Source organism: Pituophis catenifer, unplaced genomic scaffold (assembly GCF_029215685.1).
Source record: "Pituophis catenifer annectens isolate HBS135680 unplaced genomic scaffold, rPitCat1.0.hap2 SCAF_2, whole genome shotgun sequence".
In the NCBI taxonomy this organism is placed as follows: domain Eukaryota; kingdom Metazoa; phylum Chordata; class Lepidosauria; order Squamata; family Colubridae; genus Pituophis; species Pituophis catenifer.
This window is the reverse complement of record NW_027256882.1, coordinates 101,803,320-101,819,151: the sequence shown is the minus strand read 5'-3', so window position 1 is coordinate 101,819,151 and position 15,832 is coordinate 101,803,320. Positions and strand designations below refer to the sequence as shown.

Genomic DNA, 15,832 nt, shown 5'->3' with positions numbered 1-15,832 from the left:
AACTTGCCTGGGGTTTGGACAATGTGCCAATAACATTCCCAACTAATTTCCAGATCAGAAAAGCCTGTTGATACAACAACACTAATTTTCTCTAGCCTATATTTCCACCTATTATTTGTTTCTAGAAATGGGTAATTTTGCTTCCTGTTTTTATAAAGACATGGAAACTTCCTCTACCAATTGTTGCAAGAGATAGGGAGGGAGGGACGGAGGGAGGGAGAAAGGTAGAATATATAGTATGGTTCTGGTTAGTCCCACTTGAATAAAGTTTGCTATAGGCACTTTTCACATGAAAGTACACTAGTCTTCAATATATCTTTTAAGTTTTTGGACTGACCTTTAAAGCAAATTCCAAGGCTAGCAAGGCCTACTTCCTACTAAGCCCTGTAAACAACACTTGCATATACAATATATGGTTCTTTTATCTTTTTGGAAAGGATAAAGAGTTGCAATTAAATTCCTGGAATGTGGAATGGTGGAATTCATCTCCTTACCAACCAGACTTTTATGCCATTCCCCAGATGGAGTTTCATAAACTTCAGTCTGACAACTACTTTCCACAAACGTAATTGCACTTGACACCCATGAAGGATGGCCAAAACCTGCAAGTTAATTTACTACCATGCACAACCTTTTTATGGATAATTCTGCGGAGTGCCTGTAATTTTTACCTTGCATTTTTCTAAGAGTATAGGCATTACCATAAAATGCTAAAAAGCTCTATGGGGAGGTGTAGTTTACAAGCTCAGAAACTGTGGCTCTGCTGGGAACTGGTGGTTTAAAAAAAAAAAAATCTTTCCAAAGACTTGAACTTTTGATTTTGCGTTGTGGCTTTTTTCCTTTACTGGTGTGGAGATAAGACAGTTCCATTAACAAAATTTTATAAACCAAAGGAAAACCTGTTGGTATTTATTGGTCTTAAGAAAACTTCTTCTCAGGCAAAACTGATCTGACATCAAATGACATTATTTCACAGTAGTTCTTCTCACTCTTTCTTTTCTCTTCTCTATTATTAAATAATGGTATCTCTATTTTGAATTTTTGATTTGCTTGCTCTCCATTCTTTTTTGTCCCCACTTGGTTCAATTTCACTCACTATGTGTATTTGCAAACAAGAGGATGCAGTGGCTAGGGGACATGGTGGTTCAATGGCTAAGACACTGAATTTGTGGATCGAAAGGTCAGCAGTTCAGCGGTTTGATCCCTAGTGCCGCGTAAGGGGTTGAGCTCCTGTTATTTGTCCCAGCTTCTGCCAACCTAGCAGTTCGAAAACACGTAAAAAATGCAAGTAGAAAAATAGGGACCACCTTTGGTGGGAAGGTAACAGTGTTCCGTGCACCTTCGGCTTTAGTCATGCCGGCCACATGACCACGGAGACGTCTTCGGACCGTGCTGGCTCTTCAGCTTTGAAACGGAGATGAGCACCACCCCCTAAAGTCGGGAACGACTAGCACATACGTGCGAGGAGAACCTTTACCTTTTTAACCAAGATCTATCAAAACACAAGTACAGGCATCTCCAAATAAAATAGTTTATTCAGATTGATGCAATATTTAACTATTTCTATGAATGCTTTCATACAAGACTGAAATGTCAGACAGATTGTAGTTAAACTTTTAATTACTCCATATATGGAAATTTGTCTATATTTCAGAACAGACGTACTATTTCAACTGAGGCTATCATGACAGTCCTAACTGAATATATTATCTTATCACACCAACAATAATTGTTCAGAAACTTAAGGAAACATTGTAAAAAAAGTTAAGAAGCTTCACTCCATCCCATTCTTCTTTTCATTTTGGAATTAAAATAAAAATGAAAAGTGACATTTAATTTATCAAAACATCTGGTTAATTCTGGCTCTTCTACCAGTCTTTAAAAACAATAGAGGCCTCAGTCAATCTGGAGATTGAGCATTATAAAACCATTCACCGTTAAATAAAATAATACCGGTAGTAATGGATATTTTTAATATTTTGTATTGAAATTTCAATTTAAACCAGGGGTCGGCAACCCACGGCTCCTGAGGCGCAATGATTTAGATTCTAAACCAGTGGGTCTCAACCTTCCTAATGCCGCGACCCTTTAATGCAGTTCCTCATGTTGTGGTGACCCCCAACCATAAAATTATTCCTAAACCCATTGAAAATATGTGTTTTCCGATGGTCTTAGGCGACCCCTGTGAAAGGGTTGTTCGACCCCCAAAGGGGTCCCGACCCACAGGTTGAGAACCACTGTTCTAAACCATTTAAAACAACTTTAAAGCTACATCTATTGAATTTTAAAAATCTACCAGTTATTGAAAAGAGGCTGGTTTATTAATAACAATTACAAACTGAGACGACACCTGAAGTTAAATATGTTCTTTAACATATTTTCTTAAAGTTAATATATATATATATATATCACTGTAATGTGACATTTTTCATAAAGCTGTCCAATCTATCATTTTCCAACAGAATCACAGAATTGGAACAAGCTGTTTTGGTCAACTAACTTCAAATAATATTCTTAGAGAATCAACCACGGCTACATAATCTTAGCCTTAAGATGCTAAACTTCTTTTGGTAGCTCAGAAATGAAGACAGGAGATTGAAAGGTGGGGGTGGGGGGAGTTGTATCTAATTTCACTGGGAGTGCTACAATGTTGTATCTACATCAGTGACAGCATGCAACTGATCTTAAAAAACTAAGCAAATTGAACTAGGTTAGAGCTTGAATAACTCATGAATTACTAAGCCTCCCAGTCAGATTGGGAAAAAAATGTTGAAGAAAGTAGTATTATTGCCACAAAACTATATGGCAAGAGCATGAAGTCACTAGAAATCAAGCTCAACTAGAAGGATATCAGCCGTGCAAGTAGTCCAGACCAGAAATAGTAGCTTTCTGTTTATTTTAAGGTTATATTAACAAAATCATGCAAAAAAAAAGTTATTTTTTCTTCCCTCCTTTCCTTTTATTCTCCAGAAAACTAAGGTGAGTCCCTTCTGAAATATTTCCGATGCCCTCTCTTCCTTTGGGCTGATGTAGTTTTTACACACTGGTTGTCCAATCTGCAGCTTTCCCACCCTTCTCTCAAGGCACTTCCACATATCACTACGTTACTTCACGGTCTTAACAAATGAAGACCGTACCAATGAGCAACTGGGGTCACATATTTCACACTGACAAAACTAGCTTCTGAAGCATATTTGACAAGGGAGTTAATTTAATAACAGACTGACAGCTGGCCCTCAGAAGCTGGATGTATTTCAGCTGAGTTCATTTTTCAATGTCTATGTGGCATTGTGGCAGTGGCTTGTTTCTGCTGAGATGCATTTGGACAATGACTTCTTGCATACACATGTCTGATTTTGTTACATATGACATTGCTACTAGATAATCAGGTCCTAAGGCTGGATAAAAGCCAAGCCGGACTAGAACTACATTTACATCTTCTTGAACAGCCAGCAGACTGTGAATTCATAGCCATCCAATGGCTACCGTTTCAACCTAGCCCATAAGTTATTTTATTCATAATAATAGTATGAAATGAAGGGGATGCAACTACCGCATGATATCTCCACAAGAACCATGTGAAGTTGACTATGGAAAGAAAATATTTCTGCAAACTAAGATTTAAAATTTAGATTCAAGCTTCCACTGTGTAGCTCAGTGTACCTATCTATGATACCACATTGATTTCTCTGTTTTATTCAGCTGAACTATGTTCCTTTTACAATACACTACTGCCAATCAAGTTCTGCTGTTCAGAATTTCCTGTTTTTTCTCCACAGTATAATGCTGTCTCCTGCACTCTTATTGACAGATAAGGTAGAATCCCAGATTAACACTGCACTATAGTTGTGTAACAGCATCAAGAAAGTTACTCCATGTAAAGTGAAGCTGGGTTAAAAAAAATGTAAGTACCATTCACTGTTTCCTTCCTCTTTATTCAGCACTTAAAACACAGTGCTTGCTACAGAGACTACACTAGAAGCTGTCGTTCTACCCAAGAATTGTGGAACTTGAAATATTTTGATAGATATACGCTCAGCTTCCTACTATGGAGACTGTTCTACTTCCAACTCTATGCAGAATCATTTGTATATTTAAGGCAGTGAGATCAAAGCAACTTTCAAACCCTATAAACCCTGAATATTCAAATTATTTATAGAATCAGTATATTTGGCCCCAACTAATTATTACGATACATGAAAACTTTGTCTGACCATCATAAATTGGCAATTTCAAAAGAAGATGCATATCTCTTTGAAACTACCCATACATACATGTAGTACAGTGGACTAAACCACTGTTATTAACATCTGCTGCTTGCAATTACTGCAAGTTCAAATCTCACCAGGCTCAAGGTTGACTCAGCCTTCCAAAGGTAGGTGAAATGAGGACCCAGATTGTGGGGGCAATAAGCTGACTTTGTATAAATATACAAAAGTACGAAGGCTATTGCTTAATGCATTGTAAGCTGCCCTGACTCTCCAGAGAAAAGCGGCATATAAATTAAAGCAAAAAAAAAAAAAGAATCTCCATTTTTATCCCTGAACTGTTTAAATGCTGACAAAAGTAATCACCACTGCTGACATCTTTTTATGTGTCCTTGAGAAAATCAAGTAAGAACAGGCTTTAAGAACATACAGTTACCCTTGCTGAACCAAAAAAACTTATTAGAAATCTTGGTGACCATTTAGACCAGGGTCAGCAACCTGTGGCTCTGGAACCGCATGTGGCTCTTTCACCCCTCTGCTGCGGCTCCGTCACTCAAAATATGTGTCACAACTACCAATGTGCGACACCCGCCGGCATGTGATTTATTGAGCTTCTCAACCCCCAGTAGGCCAACCATGGATAAATCCAAGAAAAGAAAAGTTTCAGAAGAAAACAGAATGTTTAATTTAACTACATATTTATTTATTTATTTATTTATTAAATTTATATCCCGCCCTTTTCCCTGAAGGGACTCAGGGCGGTAAACAGCCGAGAATTAAAATCACATGCAATACAAAAGTTAAAATAATGAAAATAAATTAAATTAAATGGCCGCCCCAATTTAAAACCCCTAGCAATACAATTAAAAACCCCTAAAACCTATTCAGGCCAGGCCAGCTTGCTGAAATAAAAACGTCTTCAGGGCCTTACGGAAAGTGCGGAGATCCGGAATCAGCCATATTCCGGGAGGTAGCTTGTTCCAGAGGGCGGGTGCTCCCACAGAGAAGGGCCTCCCCCTGGGGGCCGCCAGCTGACATTGCTTGACCGACGGCACCCTGAGGCCCTCTCTGTGAGACGTATTGGCCAGTGGGAGGTTATCGGTAGCAGCAGGCGGTCTCGTAAATACCCTGGCCCTAAGCCATGGAGCGCTTTAAAGGTGAGAACCAACACCTTGAAGCGCACTCGGAAGACCACTGGGAGCCAGTGCAGCTCACGCAGGAGAGGTGTTATATGGGAGCGTCATTTCGCTCCCGTGATCACCTGCACAGCCGCATTCTGGACCAGTTGGAACCTCCGGGTGCTCCTTAAGGGGAGCCCCATGTAGAAACCGTTAGCGTAGTCCAGACGAGAAGTGACGAGAGCATGAGTGACTGTGCATAAGGAATCCCGACTCAGAAAGGGGCGCAACTGGCGTATCAGGCAAACCTGATAAAAAGTCCCCCAGCCACGGCCGTCATATGCTCTTCTAAAGACAGCCGTGTGTCCAGGAGGACGCCCAAGTTGTGAGCCCCCTCTGGGGGTCAATGACTCGCCAATAGCCAGCGATGGCACCAGCTGGCTATATCGGGATGCCGGCATCCACAGCCACTCGGTCTTGGAAGGGTTGAGTCGAAGCCTGTTCCTCCCCATCCAGACCCGCACGGCCTCCAGACACTGGGACATCACTTCAAGGGCATCATTGGGGTGGTTTGGGGTGGTTATGCTAGTTTTGTGGCCATTCAAGAAATAGTCAGGCACGGGGAAGGGTTTTGTGGCTCCCGGTGTTTTCTTTTTGGTGGGAAACAGGTCCAAATGGCTCTTTGAGTGTTTAAGGTTGCAGACCCCTGATCTAGACACCAAGTTGAAGGTCACAAACTGAGTACAATAGCTCTCAGTCCCAAGTCACTGACAAGAAGATATATAAAATATATCCAGAATGATAACCAAGCATTGGCATATTTTTCATAAATTCTCTATTTTCGTTTTAAAGTTTCCTAGTTCGGTGGAGACTTGCTTCACACACTGTACTTCACAATAAAGTTTGGATATAGCTTAGGGTTTGTGTAAAATCACTGATTCAGGTCAATTGAAAAAAGCCCAGGGTCCCTTAGGGCATCAAGTCCAATCCTTTGTTTAGTGCAGCAAGAATCTTAATTAAAGTATCCCTACCATACAGGCATTAAGCTTCTTCTTGAACTTATGTAATGACGGAGATCCCATAACTTCTCCAAGCAATTGGAGATTGTCAATATTCAATCAATATTCAAGCTGAGATCTGATCAAGCATTCTCTTAATGCCACCCACATTGCATTTGCTTTCATGCAGCCACATTATACTGCTGACTCATATTCAATAAACATTCAGCTGCACTACATATTCCAAGAAATCTTTCCTAAGTATTATTTCCAAGCTGAGTAACTTACATCTGAGAATTTGATTTTTTAATATGTAAACAGATAAGCATAAGTCTCCGTTAAATATTTTGCAATTTCAGTCCGTTTTTTCTACCCCATCAAAATAACCCCAAATTTACTTATGTCTTCTAATACACACACACACACACACACACACACACACTCACTCACTAATTTGGTGTCATCTGCAAATTTGTTAATTTGCATTGCATTGCATTAATTTGCATTTTAAATCTTTTCGTAATCTGGTCTAGAATCTTCCCCAGTATTCATGTGAGCCTGTATTGTGAGGTAGGCCAAATCATGAAACAGTGCAAGGATTAGAGGAATTGTACTGAATCTTGAGACTTTGGCAGAGTTCCCCTCTTCCCCATCTTATGCCAAACAGAATCAAAGTAGGGTTATTTTGAGTTTCTTTTTCACACTTTCCCCTTTTCCAGAACTGAGTTGTCTTTTATTTTTCCTTACTTCTTCCCACATATTTTCTTCAATTTGTGGCACACAGTTTGGAATTCTATCAGTAGCATTACATTTTAAAAGACAATTGGAAATGAAAGTGGCACGCCATTTAAGAATTGAAAGAAAGATGTGTATGTGCCTGTAAGCAACACACCTCATTATAGTTCCCCCTTTCTCCTGATTTTGAGGAGCTTTATACTTTTCTATTTATTTGGTACTCACCACTTCTGCAGATTTCTGAAAGGTAATATGTAACATTGGACCCAGATTGTTGGGGGCAATATGCTAACTCTGTAAACGCTTAGAGAGGGCTGTAAAGCTCTGTGAAGTGGTATATAAGTCTAAGTGCTATTGCTATTACTATTTCAGGCAGACTATCAACATTCCTTCAGAATCCTAGGATGCACTGAGATTTAAATACATTCACAAGAAACATTCTCTACCCCTGGGTCTGTCAACCTCAACTTTAATTCCTGTTCTTCACAGTTTCCTGATGGAACATAAATTCTCTTTGTTGAAAAAAATTGAACCAAAAACAAATCTGTTTAAATACCCTCATCTTAATTTCCCTTAAAATCAATAAACCACAGTTGAAGAGACTTACACTTGATACTCAACCTAGCCCTTGATTGTTACAGTTTATACATAAAGCTCTTAGGCAAACTTTTTTTTTTAAAAAAAAAAGGAATGAATGTGTAAAGTACGTATAGTCTCACAATCTTTTTTTAAAGCTTAGTATAAATCTGCCTTTTTGAAGCTATTAACGATGCATTAACAACATACACACATGAAGGCCGGAAAGCATTATTTGGTAGAATAACAAAGGTTTGGTTTCAACACAGACAAGTGGAACTGGGCCTTTCCATTTTATTGCTCTCTGCTGAAAGGAAAACATATTATGCTAATAAACATAACGAAGTATAATCAGGGAGGCAAAGTGAAAGAAAATGTTGATGTGGTTGGCAATATTTACGGTTGAAATATATATGCCATGTACTTCCTCATTCTGCAATGTTTTTGTATTTTTCTGTAACCGTGTCATAAAACTGCTCTAGCTGAAGATATATGTTGGCTGCTTGCCTACTTATGTATGCACTTCTTTTAGTGTGAGATTTTGCTTACATATACTCTCAGCACGAGACAACATAAATACATAGAATGCAGGAAAAAGCTAAGCACAATGAGAGTTATTCTATATCCATTCATCCTCCTCCTTGAGTCTGTAAAGTAGTTTTTATTAAATCATTTTGATATTATGGGATGGTGCTTTCATGCACATACACACTTTCGTTTTAATTCTTAAATGGTATACCCCTTTTATTTCCAATTATCTTCTTTTAAAGCCTACTAATGCGACTGGCAGAATTCCAAACTGTATGTCTTAAATTCCAATGACTCTACAAGTGCTGGTATATTCCCTAATCAAAGACTATGTACAGATCTCATTCAGATGCAAACTCTAAATCTGTCACTGGAACCAAGTTATTCAAATTCTGTTCTCAATTACACAAGTGTAAAGCTACAGTAGAAATATATATGGTAGTTGATAATAATCAATACTCATAATTAAAATTTTAATTATACACAAAGTATAGACATTACTGCACATTTCCTATTTGTAGAATCTGCTTAGAGAGAGAAAGAAAGGTATAGTTTTAGTTAAATCTAAAGAAAGATTTAGTCAAATAAGAAAATGGATGAATACGTGTCAAGAATAAAATATAGTGCCAATCCACAACAGAAATTTCTTAGTAAATTAATGTATTATCAGACATCAGTAACTACTATTCTAGTTTCTGACTGTCCTAAATATTAGGGTTATGCCATGTTTTGGATATGATTCCAAAAAACTGTTTTGGATTATGAGGATGCATGAATGTAATACTTATTACAACTCTTTAAAGCAGTCACATCTTTTCCAGGGTTCATATAGCAGTTACCAGAGAACAGCCATGCAATACCAGAAGAAAATGCAGCTGCTTCAGAAAGTTGCACACAAATGCTATATTTATTCCTCTGTATGCTCCAAATGGCTATTTTGAAATCAAATCTAAAGTATATAGAGTCCTAATTAAAGATTTCTCTTCACCTACCAAGGCAATTCTTGCCTGATTGAAAGAATGAACTTGTTCTTTTCAAACCTTAAGAAACAGAAACAGCATGTAAACTAGAGTAGTCCCCATACACCTGTTGCTAAGTGACATCCTCCCAATAGGCGTAAGGCATAAATATTAATACTCTAGTGAGATGAACAAAATTTCAGATCATGAAAAACTGATACAACTCAACACTGCAAAAATCTACATATGGAGTTATGAATTAAGTCAGGGTACAATTTGGTCCCCAAAACAGAAAATGACAACATACATTTGCCAGGAAGTAAGTTTAAAATTTAATGCATGTACACTTCAGAGAAATATCCAAATCAGTAAGAAGTGTACTTCATACTTTGAACAGATTTAAACCGTATCAGGGGATCACACGTAAACAAGCAGAACTACCTCAATTTGGACTTTATTCTTTTGGATGGGCTATGAGTGGCTTTGATACTTAATTTTTATTTCTACAATTCAACCTTCTTCTAAGGTCTTTTTATAAACTGAATATCATAATTCAAGAAACAGCTCTTCTAACACATTTATTATTCATTTTATTATGGCTGCCCGCTCCAGAAGACAGGGTAAATGTTGCCGCTTCAGCATCACAGCTTTGGTTCAGATTTCTAAAATACCCTCTTGAGGTGTTTTGGGGTTAAATCCCCCCCCCTTTCCTGACGTGGCATTTTCTTCCACATTATTTCATCCATCCCTTTGATAGTAAGGTTTAAAAAGCTACTTTTGAGCAAAGAATTTTGGGCCATAGCCTCCTTTGCCCTGAAACAGGGAACATGACCCACATTAACTCCCCCCATCCCCACCCCCAGCATTTCTATTTGCAACCCCTGTTCGTTATCTCTTCGTGTCCAATGACCCGAAGTGAGATGAAAGAGGAAAGTGAAGGACGGTCGGAGGGAGGGATGAGAAACGTAACCGGAGCAAGCCAAACCATTTTTTTTTTTAAAAAAAATAATTGTTTAACATTATGGTGCAACGAAGCTGTTTCCCTCGGGATTGGAGGATCCCTTCCCAAGCCGACCCTGCTCGAGCTGAAGTCAAAATGAGAACAGATGCAACGATTTTACGAGGGAAGGGAGAGTTTATTTCCTGGTTGTCTTTTAAGGGCATAGCGGAGAAGTCTTGCAGCTCTCCCTTAATCCTTGTGGATCCCGTCCTCGGGCGGATCGAAAGAGGGATCTTTCTCCTATGCTCCACCCCCCCTACTGAGATCCCAGCTGCCAAAGAAAAGTCGCGGCTGGGCTCTCCCAAAGGTCGCCCAAGAGCCGAAGTTGACGGCGACTCCCGGGCAGGCAAGGCAGGTGCCGCCGCCTGCAAAACAGCCACCTCCGGGACTGCAACGGCAAGAGAGCGAAGAGCCAGCCGTTCCCAACCCCACCTTCCCAAGAGACCGAGAGAAGAGCGGCGACCATACAAAGGACAAGCCCCGCCGCCCGGCAGCGTTCGCGTCCTGGAGGCTCCGGGGAAGAAACGCGGCGTGGGTCACTTACAGCGCAGCGGGGTCGGCAGCGGCAGCGGCAGCAGCAATACGTGCCCCCCCCTCCCCCGGCGTCTCCCGCTCCCCTCTCGGCTCCGTCGCGCGTGAACTGGAACGACTCGGGCGAACGTGCAAGCACCTCCCACAATGCACAGCGCACAGGGCTCGTCACATCCCCTCCTCCTCCGCCTCAGGGGCCTCGGTGCGCTCAGTCGGTCGCTCGTTGGCGGTCTCGGCTCCACCGCTCCTTCCTTCCTTCCTTCCTTCTTCCCTCCCTCCAATTCCTCATTCATTCCCATCTCCCTGCCTCTCATTCTCTTCCTCTCTCCCTCCCTCATTCATTCCCATCTTCTCCTTCCTTCCTTCCTTCCTTGATTCCCATCTTCTTCCCTCCCTCTCTCTCATTTCCTTCTTCCCTCCCTTCCTCCAATTCCCATCTTCCTCCCTCCCTCCCCCCCCTCATTTCCTTCCTTCCCTCCGTCCCTCCCATTCCCATCTTCCTTCCTCCCTCCCTCTCATTTTCTTCCTCCCTCCCTCATTCATTCCCATCTTCTTTCCTCCTTCCTTGATTCCCATCTTCCTCCCTCCCTCCCATTTCCTTCCTTCCTTCCCTCTCCCTCCCTCTCATTCTCTTCCTCCCTCCCTCATTCATTCCTCCTTCCTTCCTTGATTCCCATCTTCTTCCCTCCCTCTCACTCATTTCCATCTTCCTTCCTCCCTTCACTTTCCCTCCATCTCATTTCCTTCCTCCTCCCTCTTTCCCTCATTCATTCCCATCTTCTTTCCTCCTTCCTTCCTTGATTCCCATCTTCCTCCCTCCCTCCCTCCCTCCCTCTCACTCATTTCCATCTTCCTTCCTCCCTTCCCTCTCCCTCCCTGATTTCCTTCCTTCCTCCTTCCCTTTCTCCAATTCCCATCTTCCTCCCTCCCACTCTCCCTGTCTCATTCCCATCTTCCTTCCTCCCTTTACCCCTCCTTCCCTCTCATTTCCTTCCTTCCTTTCTTCCTTCCTTCCCCCCCTCCCTTTCCCCTATCTCTCTCTCTTTGGCCCTCCATTCTCTGATGATTTAAGCACTGCAGCCTTGCTGGGGAGCACTGCTCCCTCCTCCTTCACCTGCCTCTCTCCCACCTGGGACCCCCCTCCACCGCTTGCCCTCTCTTGAGTCATGAATGGCAGTGGATGCTCTGTGGGCCAGCAGGGGAATGCATTGCAGCCAGTGGTGAAGGGGCGCTGGTGTCAGGCCTCCATGCTGAGGGGCCGCAGTTAAATCCCCTGCAACGAAGCCTGCTGGGTGCCTCCCTGGCTCTCTACAGCCGCCTGCCAATATGTGCCCTAGCAAAGGAGGGAGCACCCATCAAGATGGTGGAAACTAGCATACATCACTGGGGAAAAGGTTGAAGTCTGAGAGGCAAAGCAAAATACACATTTTCCCTCTGCTGCAGATTTTCCTGAATCTTTTATTTCCTGAGCGATCTAGGCTGTTTTCTGGAGGATTCTGCTTCTCAGACTCTTAATTGGTTCCAGCCCTTCTTGGTTCTGAGTTCTCTTTTAGAATTGGACCTCTTGAACAGCTGTCAAACTTTCATGGCATTAGGACTGGTTCATAACAGCCATGTTTAGTTGCAGTGATATTTTGTAGAAGCAGTTTGTTTCATCCCATTTTACTGTGATATGATTACATTCCCCATAGGGTTTCTTCCTACCACAGCATGTCTGTTTTTGGGATCAGCAATAGACATTCAGAACAGAATAAATGGCCCTGACCTATTTAGCCGATATAACATTTGCAAAATCCTGAGGACAGGGCACAACATCAAGATTCTGAGTTTAGATTTACATTGCTACTATTGCAACAAATGAGCATATCCTAAAGTCGTCTCAATATTAAATTGTACATAGTTTAAAAATCCATTTTATACCTATCTAGCTGAAATATATGTATAAACAATACAAATGTTTTGTTTTAAATTGAATGTTTCTAATCTGGTAAAATCTTCAGGTGCTTTTATGTGGCCACGATTGCATTTTTCCACACATGCAGCAGCAGCTCCTGTTATTGAGTGAGAATGCAGGAAATAATATTCAAGAAATAAAAACCTTACAATGTGGATCCATGGCTACTTTCAGGATTTCATTTATAGTAACTTGCAACAAAGAATATTTAAGTCCATTAAGAGTTTATTTATTTATTGATAGACTTGGAGGAGCAAGCATCATCATCAGAACAAAGGCCAAGCAAATGAGGGGCTCAAAAAAAAAAAAAAAAAACCCAAAACCCAACCCATTTAAGGTAAAGAAACATCCTGTACTGGAAGTATTAACAGATTGGAAGCTAATGAAGAAAGTTTTGAATAGAATCCTGAGGGGACTTGGATGTGATAATAACGCTTTAGGAGTTGTAAAGGACAAACTTTTATCATGCCTGGTGAAAAGAGATGAAAGCAGGGGTGAAATGTAAAATTTGTTACTACTGGTTCTGTGGGCATGGCTTGGTGGGTGGGGGTAATGTGACTGGGTGGGCATGGTCAACTTTTTTTTTTCCTTTTAACTTTTCAAAGCATTTTTTCTAATGCTTTGAAAAGCCTCTGCTTTTTAAAAAAATGCCTCTCTGCCGATCAGGCAACTCAGTTGGGATCGTCAGAGAGGCTTTTTAAAAAATGCTTTGAAAAGCCTCTCTGATGATCAGGCAACTCAGCTGGGATCGTCAGAGACTTTTCAAAGCATTTTTTTTACCACCTCTTCAGCCAAGAGGTTGCAGAAAAAAATGCTTTGTAAAGCCTCTGACGATCCCAGCTGAGCCGCACAATCATCAGAGGCTTTTTTTTTTAACTTTTAAAAGCATTTTTTTCGTCCGAAGAGGTTGTAGAAAAAATGCTTTTAAAAGAAAAAAAACCTGATGATCGTGCGGCTCAGCTGGGCATCGTGGGGGGGGGGGGGCAGGGATTTTTGCTACCAGTTCTCTGAACCACCAGCCGCCATCGCTACTGGATCAGGCAATCCGGTCCGAAGTGGGAGCATTTCACCCCTGGATGAAAGGTGTGGATATTCCAAATAAGATGAAAGCATGGATGAGGCATGATATGTTTAGAAGTGAGATTTAGCCCTCCAGTCCATGTATAGGTTCTATGCAATTAAAGAAGATAGTACTGGGATTCTGCCAATTCTGATAACTTCCCCAGCCTCTGATGTGCTTAGAAGGAAGATTATTCATATAACACTTTTTGTGCATAGTCAAACACACACTTCATCTTCTTTATGCTATTAACATATTAAGGGGGCATAGAGTCCAGTCAGGCTCTTTATTATGTTTTAAGAATGATGCCTTCTATTGTCTTTTGACTTTATTGTTGTGCTTGCTTATAGTATTAGATAGAATAATAAACATCATAAAACTATGTTGTCTCTTTCTTTTTTAATTATGTAACTTACTCTGTTGTTACCCACTATGGGCCAGCTTGCAGGTTGGGAATGTGCAGAATCTAAATGAACTCACCAATTACATCAAAATAAAAGCTACAGGATATATAGGATAAAAAAGAGTCAATACTAAATGTGAATTTGATATTGCATCTATATAAAGTAACAATATTCAAAATGAATATAATACAGGTAATATTATATGACGAATATAATACGTCATAAATATGAGTCAGCTGCCAAGTGTCTGAATTTTGATCACATGACCATGGGGATGTTGCAATGGTTGTAAGAGCAAAAAATGGTCATAAGTTAGCTTTTCACTGCTGTTGTAACTAAAAGAACGTAAGTTGAAGTTTACCTGGACACAATACGTTATGTTAAAGACTTTACCTTGAATGGGGAAATGCTAGCAGAAATGGTGCAGTTATTATTTTCAACCAGTAGAGGGCACTGTGCACACTTGCATATATCATTAGAACATGTTTTCCCCCCACAATAACAGAATAACAGTTGAAAAGGACCTTGGAGGTCTTCTAGTCCAGCCCCCTGCTCAAGCAGAAGATCCTACACAATTCCGACAAGTGGAACGAAATACAAATTTTAAAAATAGAACAGATTTTAAAAGTACATATAATAAACCAGAGTGTAATATTGCCCACAAAAGAAATTAATTGTGTATAATCCAGACTAACTGTGTATTAGAAATGTAATAAGACTTTCAACAATTACTTGCTAGGTTTCATGCACTGTACGGATTTTCTTAAAGTGCTTCAATATTTTGTTCCTTAGCACTAGATTAATTTTTTCTAGATTTTTTCCATAAACTGCCAAAATTTTGGTGCTGGTGTAACAAATAAAAGGGCATTCTTTTGCATTTAAAATGACACAACTGTGTTGTGATGAAGAAGAAAACATGTAAGTAAAAGGTTCATTATTATGTTAACTCTTCTTGTACAAAACAGCAACTGAAACAAAAATTAAGTGAATACGAGGAACTTTTCAGTTATAGTACTTGAGTTCAGGATACAATTTGCTTTATAGTGTAGGAAGTTAGCACCCATCCCTTTCTTAGAAGAATGAAATATTTTAGGAAATATTAAAAAGGCAGAATATTATGTTTCCCTGGATGAGAAATGGAGAAGCATGTTTTAAAGACGAAGCAGCTCCCACCTTTTGTCAATGGGCCAGAGGCAGAAACTCAATTCCCTCCCATCTTTGTCAATGGACCATCATCTACAATAGGACTCATCTAGCAACAGAAACTAATACAATATAGGACCCATGTAGCAACAGAAACTCACCACATGGCACCTGGGAAGATTACATCAGCCAGCAAGGCTAGCTAAGACTCCCACCTCCTGGGAGTCTGACAACCAATCAGGATACTCTTTCGGGGCCCCAGGAAGTTCAAAGCCAGAGAGGTCATAAAACCCGGGGACTCCCAGCATCTCGGCCCCTTTTTTCTGTTCAGGAACTCAAACCATGTGATCCTGTCCACCATTAAACTATCTTTCCAAGCAGGTTCCATGTTTCCAGTGTCTTTTTCCCCACTTGGAGCTGAATCCAGAAGGATATTTCTTCCTACAATAGGAAGTAAAAAGGAACGAAAAAGCAAAAGCAGAAGAAGTTGAGAAACAGCCAAAGACATCACTAACTGAAAGCTATTGTGTACTGTACTCAAATCTAGTTATTCCAATTTACGTGGATGACACTGATGCATTTCATTTATCACTGACTGGAGAATCCCTTCACAGTAAG

The 15,832-nt window shown here is 40.5% G+C and overlaps 1 protein-coding gene across 2 annotated transcripts in view; it reads right to left on the bottom strand.

Annotated features, from left to right (window-relative positions):
- MACROH2A1 (macroH2A.1 histone) overlaps positions 1-10,713 on the bottom strand; it is a 38,398-nt gene extending 27,685 nt beyond the window's left edge. For both annotated transcript variants that reach the window (XM_070937289.1, XM_070937290.1), the window contains exon 1: positions 10,667-10,713. The gene's annotated coding sequence lies outside the window, so the exon portion shown is untranslated. The remainder of the gene's footprint in view (positions 1-10,666) is intronic.
- Positions 10,714-15,832: the final 5,119 nt, after the last annotated feature.